At 34.8% G+C, this 16,023-nt stretch overlaps 1 long non-coding RNA gene across 1 annotated transcript in view; it reads right to left on the bottom strand.

Annotated features, from left to right (window-relative positions):
- Positions 1-2,117: 2,117 nt before the first annotated feature.
- Positions 2,118-16,023, bottom strand: part of LOC125182519 (uncharacterized) — a 35,120-nt gene continuing 21,214 nt past the window's right edge. The window contains exons 4-5 of the long non-coding RNA XR_007162492.2: positions 5,428-5,567; positions 2,118-3,904 (exon numbers count right to left, since the gene is read on the bottom strand). This is a non-coding gene — a long non-coding RNA (uncharacterized lncRNA). The remainder of the gene's footprint in view (positions 3,905-5,427; positions 5,568-16,023) is intronic.

Below are 16,023 nucleotides of genomic sequence, written 5' to 3'. Positions count from 1 at the left end.
GGTCACCAAAAGTTCAGATTAGCCATAACCATTTTTTCAGATAACCATCACCACATCAATGGTACTTTACCTCTTTTGGGAAGGTTTTCTTCTCTGTCTGGAAAGCCAGTAATCTTTTACACCTGTTTGTTTTTGTTGTTGTATTATTATATATCTAAGTTCAAATTGTGCAAAGTGTGCTGGGTCTGAATTGCCAGTGATGGCTTTGATAACCATGCCTGAACACTTTTCCACAAAATGTGTGATGTCGATCCCCAAACCTCTAGTGATCTTACAAAGTGAGTGAGTCTGGGACTCTTTCCCTTTGAGTTATATCCTACTCAATAAATCCAATCACTAAGCAGAATGTATGGGAGCTTGATAGGAAGGTTCTTTACAAAACATTTGGTGCAAGTAGAAGAGGGATAAGAAGAAAAGAGGAATAATGGAAAAATATGTAGGGCTTTTAGCAAAGCCAGACTGGTATTCATTCAAATTCTTATTCTATCTATAATTTATTCACACTGGTAGCTATGAGGAGACAGTGAGCTTAGGAAGGATCAAATGTCTCCAAGTGTACATTGAGAAGAAGAATTATCCATGTGCATCAAACCTAACAGCAAGAGTAACATTTTCAACATAGGCCTTGCTATTTAGATTAAAATTATTCTTTGCTTTGCTCTGCAAAAGATTCACAGTGGAGACTTAAAGGACAAAAATATAGTTATTTCTTCCTATCCCAACCATTTTAAGCCCACTAGCCAACAGGACAGAAATAGTACTAAAAGTACATGTGAACTCGTATTTCTTCCTTGGTATTTAAATAAATATATCCAGAATGAAAATTTTCTGTTGTGAATTTAGCTAAATAAATAAGGTGAGTAGTGAGGGGGAAAAGTAAACACACAAGACAGCTTCATAGTTTCTGGTGGGCCCAATGACATAGTATTATCTTCTAAGTTAAAGAAATTTAAGCTTTGAGTCCTAATATTTTCTTCAGTCATTAAAAGATGTTTGTATGTTGAGTTTGAAGTATAAACTTTTTAATGTAAGAAAAAATAATGTTTCATTTTTTCCCCACTGTCAAGGGACAATACTAAGACATTTTCTTAGACTTTCTGTGTATTGAGCTTTCTAGGGTACAAAACACAGATGAGCACTGATGTTGTTAAGGAATCTTGGGATGCTAAGTGGCAAAATAGCTAACCTAGGGGCTTCGAGCTACTGTTATTACACAAGTCAGAACCATCTCACATACCTGGACAAGTCTTCTTCCTAGACCTAGAAAATTTCTTTTGGTTACCCAACGGTTCTGAGCAGCAGACACATGATTTATTAGAGGATGGAGAGAGGTACATAAAAACAGCAGCTGGTTCACTGTGATCATTTGTCTATATGCAGACAGATTAAAAAAATAAAAATTAGGATCTTTAAAAATTAGGATCATGTACCATAAAGTCAGACATGGATCCTTGCTACTATGCTTTTACTTTCCGAGTTTGGTCTGTTTAGCCAATGCCAAGCAAAGCCTCAATTCTGTTGTTTTGTGAGTAAAAGGCTGAAGTTTTAACACCTGAAAAAAGTCAAACCTTTAAGAAAAACTGAAGCATATTGAAGGCACTTGTCTCATGTCACTTTCTCAGTTATTCTATATATTACAAAATAGGGTCAGTTTGTTAAACATCCTGTGTTGCTTATCTCTCTATCTTGAAAATTTTGAAGATACTTGAATAGTAATAGACAATTATCAGATAGACATTTGTCAAGCCCAGACATACCAGAAGCAACGATGTCACGTGGCTAGTTTGGGATGGGGCGATTGATCAGATATTCTCCTTTTTCTGCAACCTTTTCTCAAAGTCACAAACACAGTATTTGCAGACTGTATCTGTTTATTTCTCCACAGCCAAATTTGGATCTCTTACAATTTAGAACAGTTCCATAAGCATAACAGAGAAAGCTGCCATAGTAATGCAGATCCTGGGGAGATGAACAGAGACTTTTTCTAGTAATAATATCACAAATATATTGCAAAATTAATTCTAATACTAGAGTTAATATTAGATCATTAAGTGTCAAGTACAGGATTTTCAGTTTTTCTCACTCTGACAAAGCTTTTAAAATTTTACTCAACACTTCTCATTGTGTCTTTTATTTCTGACAATCTTTTTCTCTTTGCTGCTATTGTCACAAATACAAATTACAAAGTGTGTTTGAATAGTATTGGGTTTTGGTATTATTTTCTCCTTGTTTTTAATTAATTTATTTATTTTCATGCTAAGTAGAACCAAATGTTTTAATTCTAAGAAGTTAACTATTAAAAATGTGATTCACTAAATCCTGAGGCTCTTTAACACTTCAAAATTAGCTCATATACTACTTTGGACATTAGAGATTATGGTAGTCAAACGCACTTTGTGATTTAACTCACTGGTAATATGTTAGGAATCTAATATTTGCCAATACTGAAAGAATCTGTGTCCAGGCTAATACCCTTACTGAGGCTGTCATTCAGCCACTCATCTGGGGACACCTCTAATTTTAGGCATGAACCCATTAAAATTAACAATTTCTTGAAGACAGTAGTGTGATTCAGGACCTTGCTGAAACAGAACCTAGAAGAGGGTCATTTCAATCCACAAGGGCAGCCAGTGGAGAGACTCCAGTTTAAACTGTTTACAAATAAGAATTTTAACGTTTTTACATCTCCTAGGCTTCTGCCTAGAGACAAATGATCCTCAAGATACATACTCCTGCATAATAAAGCTCAAAATATTAGCTGACTTGCCCAAAGTCAAAGTCATGCTTCAGTTTAGTGTCTGAAACAGGAAAAAAGAAATCTAGTTTCTCAATTAACATCTGTGAAATATACCACCTACTCTTCTGTTATACTTCCCCTTTGTTTCTATTTTCCGTGTTGCTCCCTCCTACCATTTCTCCTGCAAAAAGATTAAATGAAAATGTACAGAAGGTCAAGGACAATTTCTTTTTACTGATGTTTACAATAGGTTTACAGTTAAGTACTGACAAGTACTGACAAGTCATCCAGCTACATTCTCTTCCACTCCCACCATTCCCTACCCCAAAGGAAAAAGAGCATCCAGCACCAAACACATTGTATTCGATATTGCCTTAGTATATCCTATCAGTGATAGGATATAAATAAACAAACCGAAAAAACAGCCTACTATACTACTGTTCATTACTATTCTTTTTCTCACTAAACATATTTACATTTATCAAATCACGCAGTACTACATTTCTTCTTTATATCACAGTTAATACTCCTGGAAAAAAAAATAGTTTATTGCTCTTTAGGTTTAGCATGGCACAGTCAATAGAAAAATATGTTTTCTGGTTATCTTACTTCTTTATGGGCTGTGTTTGCCTCCATTTCTTTTTCTGCAGCTCTACTCACAGGCTTTGTACTCACAGCATCAGGACTGCCATATTTATGGTGTTACTCTATAGGTTACTTCTTTTTATTTCCTTCGGTCAATCTCTCTGGATCCTTTAATGAATCTGATTGCTAAGGAGAAGACAAAGCTGACATTTTAATTCAATGCTACCTAGTCTATGCTTCTACAATTACTTAAAGCATGCTCAGATTCTAAAACAGCCTACCTTTTATTAAAACAAACCCCAAACATGCAAGTTTGGTTCTAAAAATATCCGCCTTTCTTTTTCTTACATTTGATTGTATCATGAAGGGGAAAGTGAATTTTACTTAAATTAAAATAATAATAATAAAAAATAAAATCCAGACTTTCAAATGAATATTACTGTTCAGCCATACTACAGAAGTTTAACAGAGCATTTTGAATGAAACAAGGACGAAATGTTCAAATTCTCTGCAAGTGAATGATCTGACCATTTCTCCACAAAATCTTCTGTGGTAAAGCTACCCTCTCAATCAGGCAAGGATCTGGGGAAAAAAAAGGCAGTGTTAGTAAGGTGGCCAGGCTTTCTCAGGCAATAACCTCCAATGTCACAGAAGCACCCAGGAACTTGAGAGTGTGGAATGTTGGCCATTTCTGACAAATGCAGTCTTGATCTAATCCCATTATTACTGAAATCTCAATTTCTTTTAGTACTGAAGGAAATCGTCCACAATTTTGCCTGAAAAAGAAAGTTCTCCCCGAATGTATATAGGAAATCTTCCAAATATTAAAAATGCAGTAATTGCATTTTTGCAGCTAGGTAATGATGCTTCAAGAAGATAACATTTTACAATAATGCTCCTTTGGACATTCCAGGCATTTTTTAAAAGAGTCATTCCCTTTCCTGGAAAGTATATTAAAATATCTATCATATAAATGCATTTCAAATCAAATATAGGCATAATACATAATTTGTTGGATGTTTCATCTTTGTTAAGCTATTGTTTTCATTTGATGATTTACATCGTCCTTTTTTTTTTAACAAGAATTTTCATGCATCTTTAAATGCACCATTATGAAAAACTTTCTGTGATTCCTTCAACAATTCCATAAGCCTAGTTAAGACATTTGTTAAACACTTGTTAAGAAGTTAATATGGCAGAATTACCAATGTTTGCCCAAATTTCTGTAGGCCAGCTCAGAGCTTGTAGCAAGCTTTGTGTGAAGTCAGCGGCTCTAGATAGCCAGAGAGGTCCCCACTACAAAACTTTCTATGTCCCCTGAGCAGCAGGATTGCAACAATGCCCTGGAGATTTTCAGCTAATATCTTTAATTCTCCAGGGGAGAAAAAAAAAAAAAAAAGTTCTTGTTCTTGCTTTAGATATTCAAATTGACTCATTAATTAAAAAAAAAAAAATCTGGACTGACAATAGCAACAGATTTTTTTCATTTTTTATCTAGTTTTCAGTTTGCTATTAACACAATGAATGAATTTCCAATGTGTATTGTAGTTTCAAGTAACACTTATTATGGATAGCCTACAGTCAGTACCTGATTATGCCTAATTTTCTCTAAACAAAAGGCTTTTCCTGAGAACACTGTAGTAATGTAAAGTATGATCTTTCATGTACTTAACATTTTAAAGAAGTTTTAAAATATTGAAAAGACTATCTGAGACATTATAATTAACCCTGAAAGCATGAAAACAGAGGTGAAACATTTCAAGCCACCTACAAAAACAGCATGGAATCAGGTTTCTTTTATGAGTTGGATAACCTTTGTGGAAGTCTACACTGCCCTAAAATATACATCTGTTGAAAATTATTACTTCTGTCATAAATGTCTCTTGTCTGAAGGAATGCTCTCTCCTATTAGTTGTTGTTGTTGGTTGTTTGTTTACAAGTGGTTTAAATGGAGTACATAGCTATTTGAATAATACTTTACACGTATTGGAGATGAAATTGCTCTCTGGAAAAAAAAAAGGAAGTAACTATCGCAACTTATAACAACATACAATCATCAATAAATAAGGTATTAAACCTCAACTTCACTCTATGGTGTACAGTACCTGTTTTTAAAAATGAATTAATTGAAGCACAGAGTTGTGGCACAGTTGTGATAAGTTTAAGGAGGCAGGATGAGTTGTGCTGATGCACTGGGACTTGAATGATCTTGGATCAGTTCCTAGCTGAATGTACTGGGCTACACCTGGAAGTAAAATGGAGGAAGATGGGAACAGCACAGGACAGAAACTACAGCTGTTATGAAAAGCTTAGGATGGGCACCACTGGGAAAATACACTGTGTGTGACATACCAAGTGTATTTCTAGAGCAGTGCAAAACAGTGCCCTTCTAGCCTTGAAGTAGCACACAAGGTGCTACACAGCATGGATCAAAGTCCTCAGGCACAACGTAAAACTGTTTGGGAACTAATAAGTAGACATAGACAAGGGGATATAGGATATGAAATTTTTAAGCTCTAGGTTCCACCTCATGTAGTTACAGCATAAACTGCTCTGTTCACTATCAATTTCTGGCTTCCAATAATGTGTTAATGTATGAAAAGTCTCACTCTTGCCCTTGCAGAAGTTATGAAAGAATCCTGATGTGCAAAGCAACAGGGCAGGCAACAGGAAGTTTTTAACAACTTCACAGACAGAATTACTCATCTTCAAATGCTCACAATCCAATCATGATCTGATCTCCTCCTAAGTAAACCTAACTCTATCAGATATTCTTAGTAACTGTTCATGAGTTAAAGCAGCAGAGTACAGGTGGGCACCCTAGAATGCTCACTGAAAACTCATTTACTCATTGTACTATTTACAACATTGCAAGCTCCTTAGGAGTGCCTACCATCAAACTACACTGTGAATGCCAAAAGGGGAGAAGAAATAATTTTCTATTGGGGTAATAATAGAAAACAGTGCATTGTATTTCCAGATTATTTCTTTTTTTTCAACACACAATAACTTATTGTAGTAATATCTTAAGGAGATATAAGAAAAGGAAAAGAATAATGATTTCCACTGCTCAGTGTCTTTCAGTTATTTTTAGGCATGCTGCTGACATGACACTATTTGTTACCAACCCTTGCACAATACAAGAAAGTTAGTGGGAGTAGGAACTATCCCTGAACAGTCACTGGCTCAAAAAATAGTTATATGTGAAAATATGATGTCCCTCAATATCACAACACAAAAAGGAGCAGAAAAAGTGGTAGTTAAAGTTGAGAATATGGTATCATATGGTTACATAATATAAACAATATAGCATAATATAAACAATATAGCTTGAAAAAAAAGTATGTTTGTGGAAGTCAATTAAGTTGTTGAATTTTCATTTATTTATTTATTTATTTTTAAACCTTGAGGGTAATTTCAGATATTAATCCATCAAGTTGGTCCCTCAGCATTCTTAATAGTTAAATCCCATCAGATGTGTTAAAACTATAGTAGCATATTGCACATTTGGAATAATAGAAATCTATACTGTGTATTTAGACTGCTTTGTCTGCAGAGAATTTGTCCTTGCTGAAATTCAAACCATGCTGAAAGCACCTGCTAGGATATCTTCTGCCAAAGTAGAGTCTGCTGACTTTCTGTAAGGAGTCCAGTCATATGTGGCACCTAAAACAACTACTTGTGTAAAAGGAGGAATATGCTTTCTTAAGAAACTGAATTTAACATTGAATGTAGATCATGACTCACATTACAATAACGTTTAGTAAAATGAAAGCAGATGAAGCCAGAAATATGGTATTACTGAACAGAACAGCTCTTATCGCTTCTTGGGTGACTAAGTCGCTTGAAAATTAAAATATTTGGAGAGCTCCCAAATGACCATAAAATCTTATTTCTACCCACTCAGCAAGTAAGCAAATGTTTCTAAAGTGGCCTTGAGGACCTATTTGTAATATGTGAAAAAAAATATATGTGCCAATTCACACCTGTAGGCAACAAGAAAATCTTTTATTTTGTATCAAAGACATTTAGAGAAGGTAGAACACTTCACCCTGAAGCACGAATTCTACAGGTGTATGCATACTCCATATATCACCTCTGTCCTGACCCAATAATACTATTCTTTGATCAGGCATCCTAAAGCAAAACAAAAACAGAAAAACAGCTGGACTGGAACACCACAAAGCCAAAGCTGAATCTTCCAAAGACACTGAAAATATAGCCACTATAACCTTTAAATTCAGTAGATAAAATTATCCTTTGAAAATGTTTGCAGAGTAAATTAAATAGCTCTACCTCTTGCCAAAATAAAAACAGTAATTTAGGTTTTGAGCTGCTTAAAAAGTTATGCAGGGTTTAGGTAGAATTTTTCTGGGTCAGCTAGCATGGATGTGTGAAACATTCCATCTTCTTCTAGGAATGTATAATGGAGGTATTTTTCTATCATCCTCCCCTTTCAATTAAAGCATTTTCTTAATGATTTCTAGAAACAAATGGACTTTCCAAATAAGTAAGTGAATTTAATGAGGATATGTAAAAAGGAACTACAGGAATATACGCAACTTTATACTTGAATTCTACAAGAGTTTCTACAAGTGTTTTGTTAGCAGCAACGCAACGTTAATTGAAATGTACCTCCAGAAGACAAAAAAAATGTTAGTCTCTATTTTATCTATGTTTTAGACACATATAGTTGCACAGTTGGAGTAAATTTTCAAATTCCAATGAGTTTGTACATGTTCCTAGCCTGTCTGCAATTACTATAGTTATAATATAAAATGATCAAGAGACATGAAATGGGCACAGAGAGAAAAATGAGATTTAATCATTTGAGGTTCTTTCCCAGAAATAAAACCAGAAATACCTCTCCTTCATTCAGTAATAATCTAAAAGAGCTCACAATAAGATGGGGAAACAGCATGGGAATAAGTCTTAAAATTATGATCAATGAATAAATAACTGCTCAAAGATCCAACTCAATGAAAAAAAGTCATTATTTCACTAAAAGTTTAGGCAAAAGGTAAAACATCTGTTTAAAATACACATTGAACTTATAAAACAGGAAAAGCTTTAGAAAAATGCTACCTTTGGAGTTCTTAATCTGCATTGTGTGGGTACAGGGCAACTCATTTTAATTATTCTTAGCTCAGATTCATGACATAAAAGCCTGCAGTTCACTGTGGATTTACTTATGCCTAGCAGCTTACTGATATGAACATTGTGAAAGTGTTCAACCCACCTCACAAAAACACAGGAAAGGAAAATGTGCATGCATCTACCTGGTATTTTCCTCTAGATCACCAAAAAGGAGAAGTCTTAACTTAGACCTTCTGTCTCTATACAGCCAGAGGCTCTGTCTCCCTCTTGTTGAGCAGCTAGCCAATAATCGCAAGCTGCAGTTCTATACGCATTAATAATCACTTTCATCCAAATTTTTACTTTCAGATAGTTGCTACTGTCACGGGTAGACTTCACTGCTTTGAGGGCACGAGCTGCATGACATTTTGCTTTTAAATTCTTGGAAAACATATGCTCCACTATGTTCTACACCTACACAATAATCTCCCAGAGGCCACAGAAACACCTACATTGAATATCAGACAGTCAGTGTGTGCGTGTGTCTTTGCTGTTTGCCTTTGTCAGTATAACCCTGCTTTGTAAAGATTATTCCCAATTTCAGATTGACATTCCTAGCAGCGTTAACCGGGGGAAAAGCTGTTTCAAACATCTCCTAGTACCTAGGATGGCAGGACTGTATATCCTAGGGGAATCCTGCTGTTGCCAAGCCCAATGGCAATATCTAATTTCTATAAAGTGGGGGGCAAATTACTATAGCCATAATAATTCTTAACAGAAAACTATGCCCTCAGGAGAGTACATTAATACATGGAGATGACATATCATTGCACTCTGCAAAGCCTTGTTACCAGACATCATGTGGTCAAGGAACTTGTATGCTCCCAAACACTGAATGAGTCATCCCAAACACATACATATAGTCTGTATTCAAAATAAATGAATAATTAAAATACATAAAGAAAACAGACTAAGCTGTTTGTTTTACTATTTAAAACAACAGGCTTACACAGTGCAATGAAATATTTATTCACAATGTTTTCCTTTTGCTGATCTATTTTTTCTGGATTGATTACCTCTGAAAGCTTTTCTGACTTGAGATTTTGTATGCTGACAAAAGGGAGGTGAAGCGAAGCATCCCGATTAGCCACAATGCAGATCAGATTCTAGTCAAGCTTACCAGACCAGGAAAAAACACGGAGCATGCGGTCAGAAGACTGCATCTATCATAAATTAGGTTTTAAGGGGAAGAGTAATTCATCCTCACATTTTCAGAGAAAGCACAAAAACTACCAGATATCACTTAAAGTTGAGCTTTTACATTAGCTGGCTCAGTTCTTTTGAGAATTAGTATCAGAAAAAGCAGTTGGATTTGATTGTCTCACAAGCTGTATTTGTCATAACAACTCATGCCCTGTCTCAAAATCGGAGGGGGGGGGGAGGTTTTTTATTATTATTATTGATGTTGTTTTGTTTCTGAAGGAAAAAGGAAAATGTTTTCCTGTGTAACACCTCACTGACTCACTGGGCTGCTCGCTTGCTTGGGAAGAAAACAACTTTGGAAGGCTTGGAGACTCCAAATAGCTTGCTCAAAAACTATTACCTACCGTCTAGTTAAAATAAGCATCATTAATCCCACTGTGTTTGTCTCTCTGGATAATTATAGCAGTATTCATTGTGTCCTCTGTATTATAGTACCCAAAATTCAATGCCTGGCATCAATGCCCTTTTTTCCAAGTAGAAAAAGATAACTTGAGCATGCTCTTGCCAGCATCAGTCATCTCAGATCTTTATATTCAACTGCAGTAAATTTTGCAAATGAGTGCTTCTTTGCTGAAGAGTAAGTGATCCTTATTAGGTACATACAATTCTTTAACAAAATAATTTATAAAATCCTTTACTTCTATTAACACAGCATAAGTTGCAAGAAATAAAAAAAATCTTAATTTTAATAGTAGCAGAAATTTAAAAGGAATACTAAAGCTTTTAAATTCATAACAGAATTAATAAAATACCACATAAAGAACTAAATTTTACACTTTATACCACATAAATAGCTAGGTTTTCACTTTTTGACTATTACATCTTTCATCAATTTGGAGTATGTACAGATTTCAGTTAAATAAATGTGTACTCGCTGCTCAGTAACGGTTTGATAACTTGGATCATGCAAAACATACCAAAATAGTTTTTATTATTAGTAGTATTACAATACAAAACACATTGGTTTTTTTTCTTACCTGTGTCCTTAGCATAAATGCAAAATTGGGAATTTAAGAGACACGCAGCACAGGGTAAGGATGAGGTTGAGAATGACATCAGACTTGTCAAAGTATCAACGGAAGGGCCACAAGAGTTGTCTAAGATCTTCTGCCAAAGTGCCTAATTCAAATTCTAGTGCTGTGCCAAGTCAGAGTCTATAATGCCATTCAGGTACATGATGATTTGGCTTCAGAACTTCCCACTAAGGTGAAGAGGGGAAATACACACCTATCCTGATGTGACTGCAGTTTGTGGCTGAAGCAAACACTTCAGCAAACCACATATATGTGTATTTAACACTTCTTAATGCCGTTTTGCTGTTAGCGATTTTCAGTAATTAATCCCTAATAATAGGAATAGTTGAATTCTTTTCTGTTATAATTGCTACTAGTGATAAAACAATCCAAAAACACAGATTGTTTGCTGTTGTCATCAATACATCGATTCCATTCACGTTTGTACTGCCAAAAGCAGAAAGGACACATGCTTGAAGTCCAAAGAGTGTAGAGAAGCCCAAAGGAAATACAGTATCAAATTTTTGTCCATGCTTCTAACAATGTAAAAGATTACAACCTGCGTAACATATCTTATTATTGCATTATGGTCGGTTGCAAATATTCTACTTACAATGCTACACCCTTGCAACTCTTTTTGAAACCAGTAATTTGAATGTCAACAGTTCCTAACAATTTATGATCTGAAATGAAAAGGAACTAATGCTTGAAATTATTTTTTTAATGAAAAAAAAAGTGTACAGTACAGAAAGTTTTGTTTCTATACACATCCTCAAGGCCACTAGTTATTTCCATGCCTTTTAGAGCATTCAGTACATTTCATGGAAGTACACGGACACTGCAGCTACGGAGTATTTTTATTTTTAGGTTGCTGGAATAGCAGCCTTCAAGTTAAAAAAAAAAAAAAAGGAGAGAGAGAAAGAAATGGGCCAATTATAAATGTCTGGTTTTCTAACTGAGATGCTCATGTAGAAACTATGGCTTGTGTTATACAAGACATCAGAGAAAATGACCATCATGGCCTCTCCTTAAAGTCTTAAATTCTATGAATAGTTCAGCAAAAATGCTCGAATGTGCAGCCATATAAAACAGCTAGAATTTAAACACACAAAATTTGCCTGCCAAAGCTGAACGAGGGTAACTGCTAAAGATATATGCTGCTTGTATGACAGTTTTTGACTGTTCACCAACCTGAAGATGCACAATTAAATATGTATTAACTGCAATTGATTAATTAACTGATACGTTTGCAGAATAAAATGCATTATACTTAAATAGAAGAGAACATTTTACTTTGCTTGATAAAGGAGTTTGAGTATTGTCCTCACTGAAGAACAGGTATGAACTACCAAGTTCCCATGGCAGAATTCAGGTACTGCTAGATGGTAACAGATGATCAGACAAGCATACTGCAATGAGAGGGTCTAGCTGGAAATATACTACTGTCCAGCTGTAACTGTAAATGGAAGCTTCCCAATAACTGCATGTCCCAACTAGTACATTAAACTTTTAGAAATATTTTTAATTGGACAGACTAAGGAACTTAATAGAATATTTAAAAGAAGATACACAGCAGAAAGACACTTGTAGAAAAGCAATACAGGCGAAAATGCTATAATGTAAGTTAAGCTATACAGAAATACACCATCTGCAGGTCAGACTGATTTCAGTCTGCAAGACAAAAAAAAATAGAAAAATGAACATAAATCGTTTAGAAAAAGTATATGGAGATCGAGTTGGTTTATATTAAACAATTAACTGTAGTGATCAGATTGGTATGTGGCGGTACCTCATCAGAACCAGACATAAATGAGACAGTTACATCTCTGTAGATTCAAGGAAGAATTCAGTTCACTAAAATGCCTTGCAAGTTCTTCTGGAAAGAAAAGTGCTGCATAAGAGCACTGAGGAGATGCAAACAGTGACATGATCATGAGATAGCTGTGGTTTGTTCTGTCACCACAATACTGTCTGGTTTTATCCAGTGGAAAAAATCCAGTGGAAATTAAGTACTGTAGAGCAGATTGAGTTGCAAAGGGAGTTTCTGATTTATTACCTTCACAATTACTGTGTTCATCACTCAGCTTAAGGCAGCTCACAAAAACAGACTAAGTACATATGAAAATGAAATCAATGGCATTACTGTGTCTACAGAAAGAAAACAGTCCTTGCAAACTGAAGAAGGAAAAATATTAAATGATTCATATAGCCAAGTACTTTAAAAAAAGCTGACTGTGAATTGCATATGGAGTTCTGGTTTTATAACTGGAAAGCTGATCCTGAATCTCCAGAAAAAAAAAATTAAATTCAAAGCAATATTGAAAATAATTGTATGAAGATCAATAAATAGCTATAATTATAGAGGAAAACTATGAATAAAACATTAAATTGCAGGCTCTAAACCTGTAGGCACTTTGCACTATTAAATAAATCTCTATTTTTATATCTGAACTCTCTCTGAAAAAAAGGAAGAAAATGAAAAACTAAAGAAAATGTTTTTTTTTTTTAATATACATACTGAAAGAAAAAGAACCTTTAACACCTTCTTTGTTATGAATTAAAATTACATTAAAATGAAAGTCAGCTTCCGATGCCATATTATTTAAGTAGAAAAGAGTAGGAATTCATTCAACAAGACAGAAATTGCATGGTAGATGGCTGTTTCCAATATAGCATATACATTTCTGGGTACAATATATATATTTTGATGCACCAAGGTTTCTGAACGTTGGCATACAAAAGTATATATCAAAATGTAAAAATTATTCCTAGAAATTCATCTGAAGCAGCAATTATGAATAATTATTCTATCTTCTCACCTTCTTGGAAACTCACTGTCCCTTGAAAATTTAGTTTGAAGGCCTCTTTGATTTCTAGATTAACTGATGAGGAAACTGTAAGACCTTTTGATGCTTTCAATTTTACAGTTGCTGTGTGGGCCAAAAGACTAAAACATTTTTCCATAAAAGTATAAACTGATTATCATCTAAAATAAACTCTGAGTTTCATGTACTTTTAGTGTAAACTTTTTTTGGTATCATTTTATGTTAGTTCATTATTAAATTATTATTGCTTCAATTAGTTTGCAGTTGCTTCAATTAGTTCAGTGCAGGACTTCTGTTGTGAAGGTATATACTGTCAACCACGTTAATCACAGAACTACTTCTGCTTCATTATGTAAACAAGGTTTCATTTTTTTGCTATAATCATAGATGTTTAAACAGAAGTATCTTGTCACAGCACAGGCTTTCTACTTTCTGGTTCCTGTTAAGAGGCAATGACACTTTTCTGCCTTTTCTACATTTACTTGCTGAAAGTTGATTGCACAGTTATTGAACCAAGAATACTAACTGGATGGCATAAGCACAAAAATAATCATACTTGCAAAGGCCAGTTAATGCTATTTACTTTTAACTTGTGAAGATCATTAGGCTGTGCCTAATGAGGATGATCAGTGAACCCCCCCGCTCACTTCATGCACAACATGGATTACATAAATTCCCAACATCTGTTGAGTAAACTAATACTGAAAAAAAAGCCTCAAAAATACCATTTGCCAGAAGAAGAAAGCAGGAGAGATCCAGAATACTGACAAATTCTAGAACAACTGTCCTAAATCAAAGGAAAGGTCTATCAAATTTATTTGATCTGCTTCACACAGTGGCCAAAAAATGAGGACTAAGGAAGACTGGAGAAATGTAAAGAAAACACTGAAGACTCAGTTATGTTAATATATTCATGATTTCATTCAGAAATAAACAAGACAGCATAGTGATGGACAGCTGACCAGACAGAAACCAGCAGTCCTCTGCATCTGCTCCCTGTAACTGTTATCCTTGCCCTATGAGGTAACATGCCATTCAGTATTGCTTCACTTCCTATTTCCACATTCTCACTAAGCTGTCATCAAAAAGGTATCAGTGCTGTGACATCTCTAGAAATCCATTGCCACATTGTCCACTCCACAATGCACTATCAGGCCATTCCCATACGCCTCTTTGGTCTTCTCATGCTCTGAGGGAAAGCACAGTAAGACGAAGCACTATGCTCCAGAGAGTTCGGGAGTTGTAGTCATACCTGACTGTAAGGTGCATGTGGAGGTGACTAGCACATTTGTTAACCTGCATTCCCCCTTTCAGGCTGGGAACTCAGCAAGGAAGCAGAGTAACTTTCATTGTAATATATTACCTTATCAATAATAACAACTCATTTAAGAGCAAATTTTCCTGGATTTGAAAAAAAAAATCTTTCTGTATGTTTATGATATAACTCTGGGAAAGCAGAAAGATATACTTCATTAGCTGTTTTTAATTTTTCCTCAAGGTATGATTCAGTCAACTCCAACATGAATATGGTGATTAAATTTACATCACTTGTATGCAGAGACCTGAGTAATTTTACTTTCCTGCATTTCAGATCAGAAGTATGCATTCTAGATCTCCCTACTTTGTAATATTTGCCTTATAATTATTTGCAAAACTTTTGAACTTTGCTTCTGCAGTGGAACATATCAGGAAAACATCTCTCATTTTTAAGTTTAAAGGTTAAAAGAAACCATATGAATTATATTTCTCCATCTTTCCTGGTGTCAGGAAATGTGCTGACCACCTGGAATCCTTGAGGTTTATTTCTGAATTGATAGATATTACCTACCTAATGATACCATACCTTAAGCCCCATGCCTGTGGCTCAACTGTTGCCATTTGAAAAGAAAGAAAACCAGAAACCCTAAGTGTTGCTTGCCTCAGAAAGAAAATTTGGATATATAATCTAAAATAAACTTGACTCACACAAAATCAATTATATTTACAAACATAATACATTAGCAAGACTTCATACTAAAATGCATGCTAATTAACAGAGATGAATAGACCATTCATCTAATCTGCAATGTATTTCAAAAGGAAGTTTTTCTAGAAATAGATGTTAAGATTGATTTTCAACTATTTTATATTTTGCATCAGTCACTCAACAGGTCCTTGTTTGAATTAGTAGTTGGGATGTGTATTTGTCTTCAAAAGTTGTAGACCCTATACAGACACAAAACCTGTAAAACTGTTGGGCTTTTTTATGGTTAAATGAGAGTCTTTTTATAATGCAATTGCCTGATTATGGTACCATTAATGAGGCAAGACAGTTCAGCCACCTGAGGTACAAAACAAATTATACACAAAATGAGCATCTGTTGGAAAACCACAGTTGAATCATTGAAATAAATAATGTCTTCCAATGCATTGTACCAGGAGAGATTTTACAATTCTTCTATTTTCACTTGAATTTGCCAAATTGCTGAGCTACACAAACACTGGTACCTCGAATAGAGCTACATACAAAGGAAATATATATATA

This window comes from Anser cygnoides, chromosome 6, assembly GCF_040182565.1.
Source record: "Anser cygnoides isolate HZ-2024a breed goose chromosome 6, Taihu_goose_T2T_genome, whole genome shotgun sequence".
NCBI classification, from domain to species: domain Eukaryota; kingdom Metazoa; phylum Chordata; class Aves; order Anseriformes; family Anatidae; genus Anser; species Anser cygnoides.
Note: the sequence above shows the minus strand (reverse complement) of the source record. Positions and strands in the feature narration are given on the sequence as shown.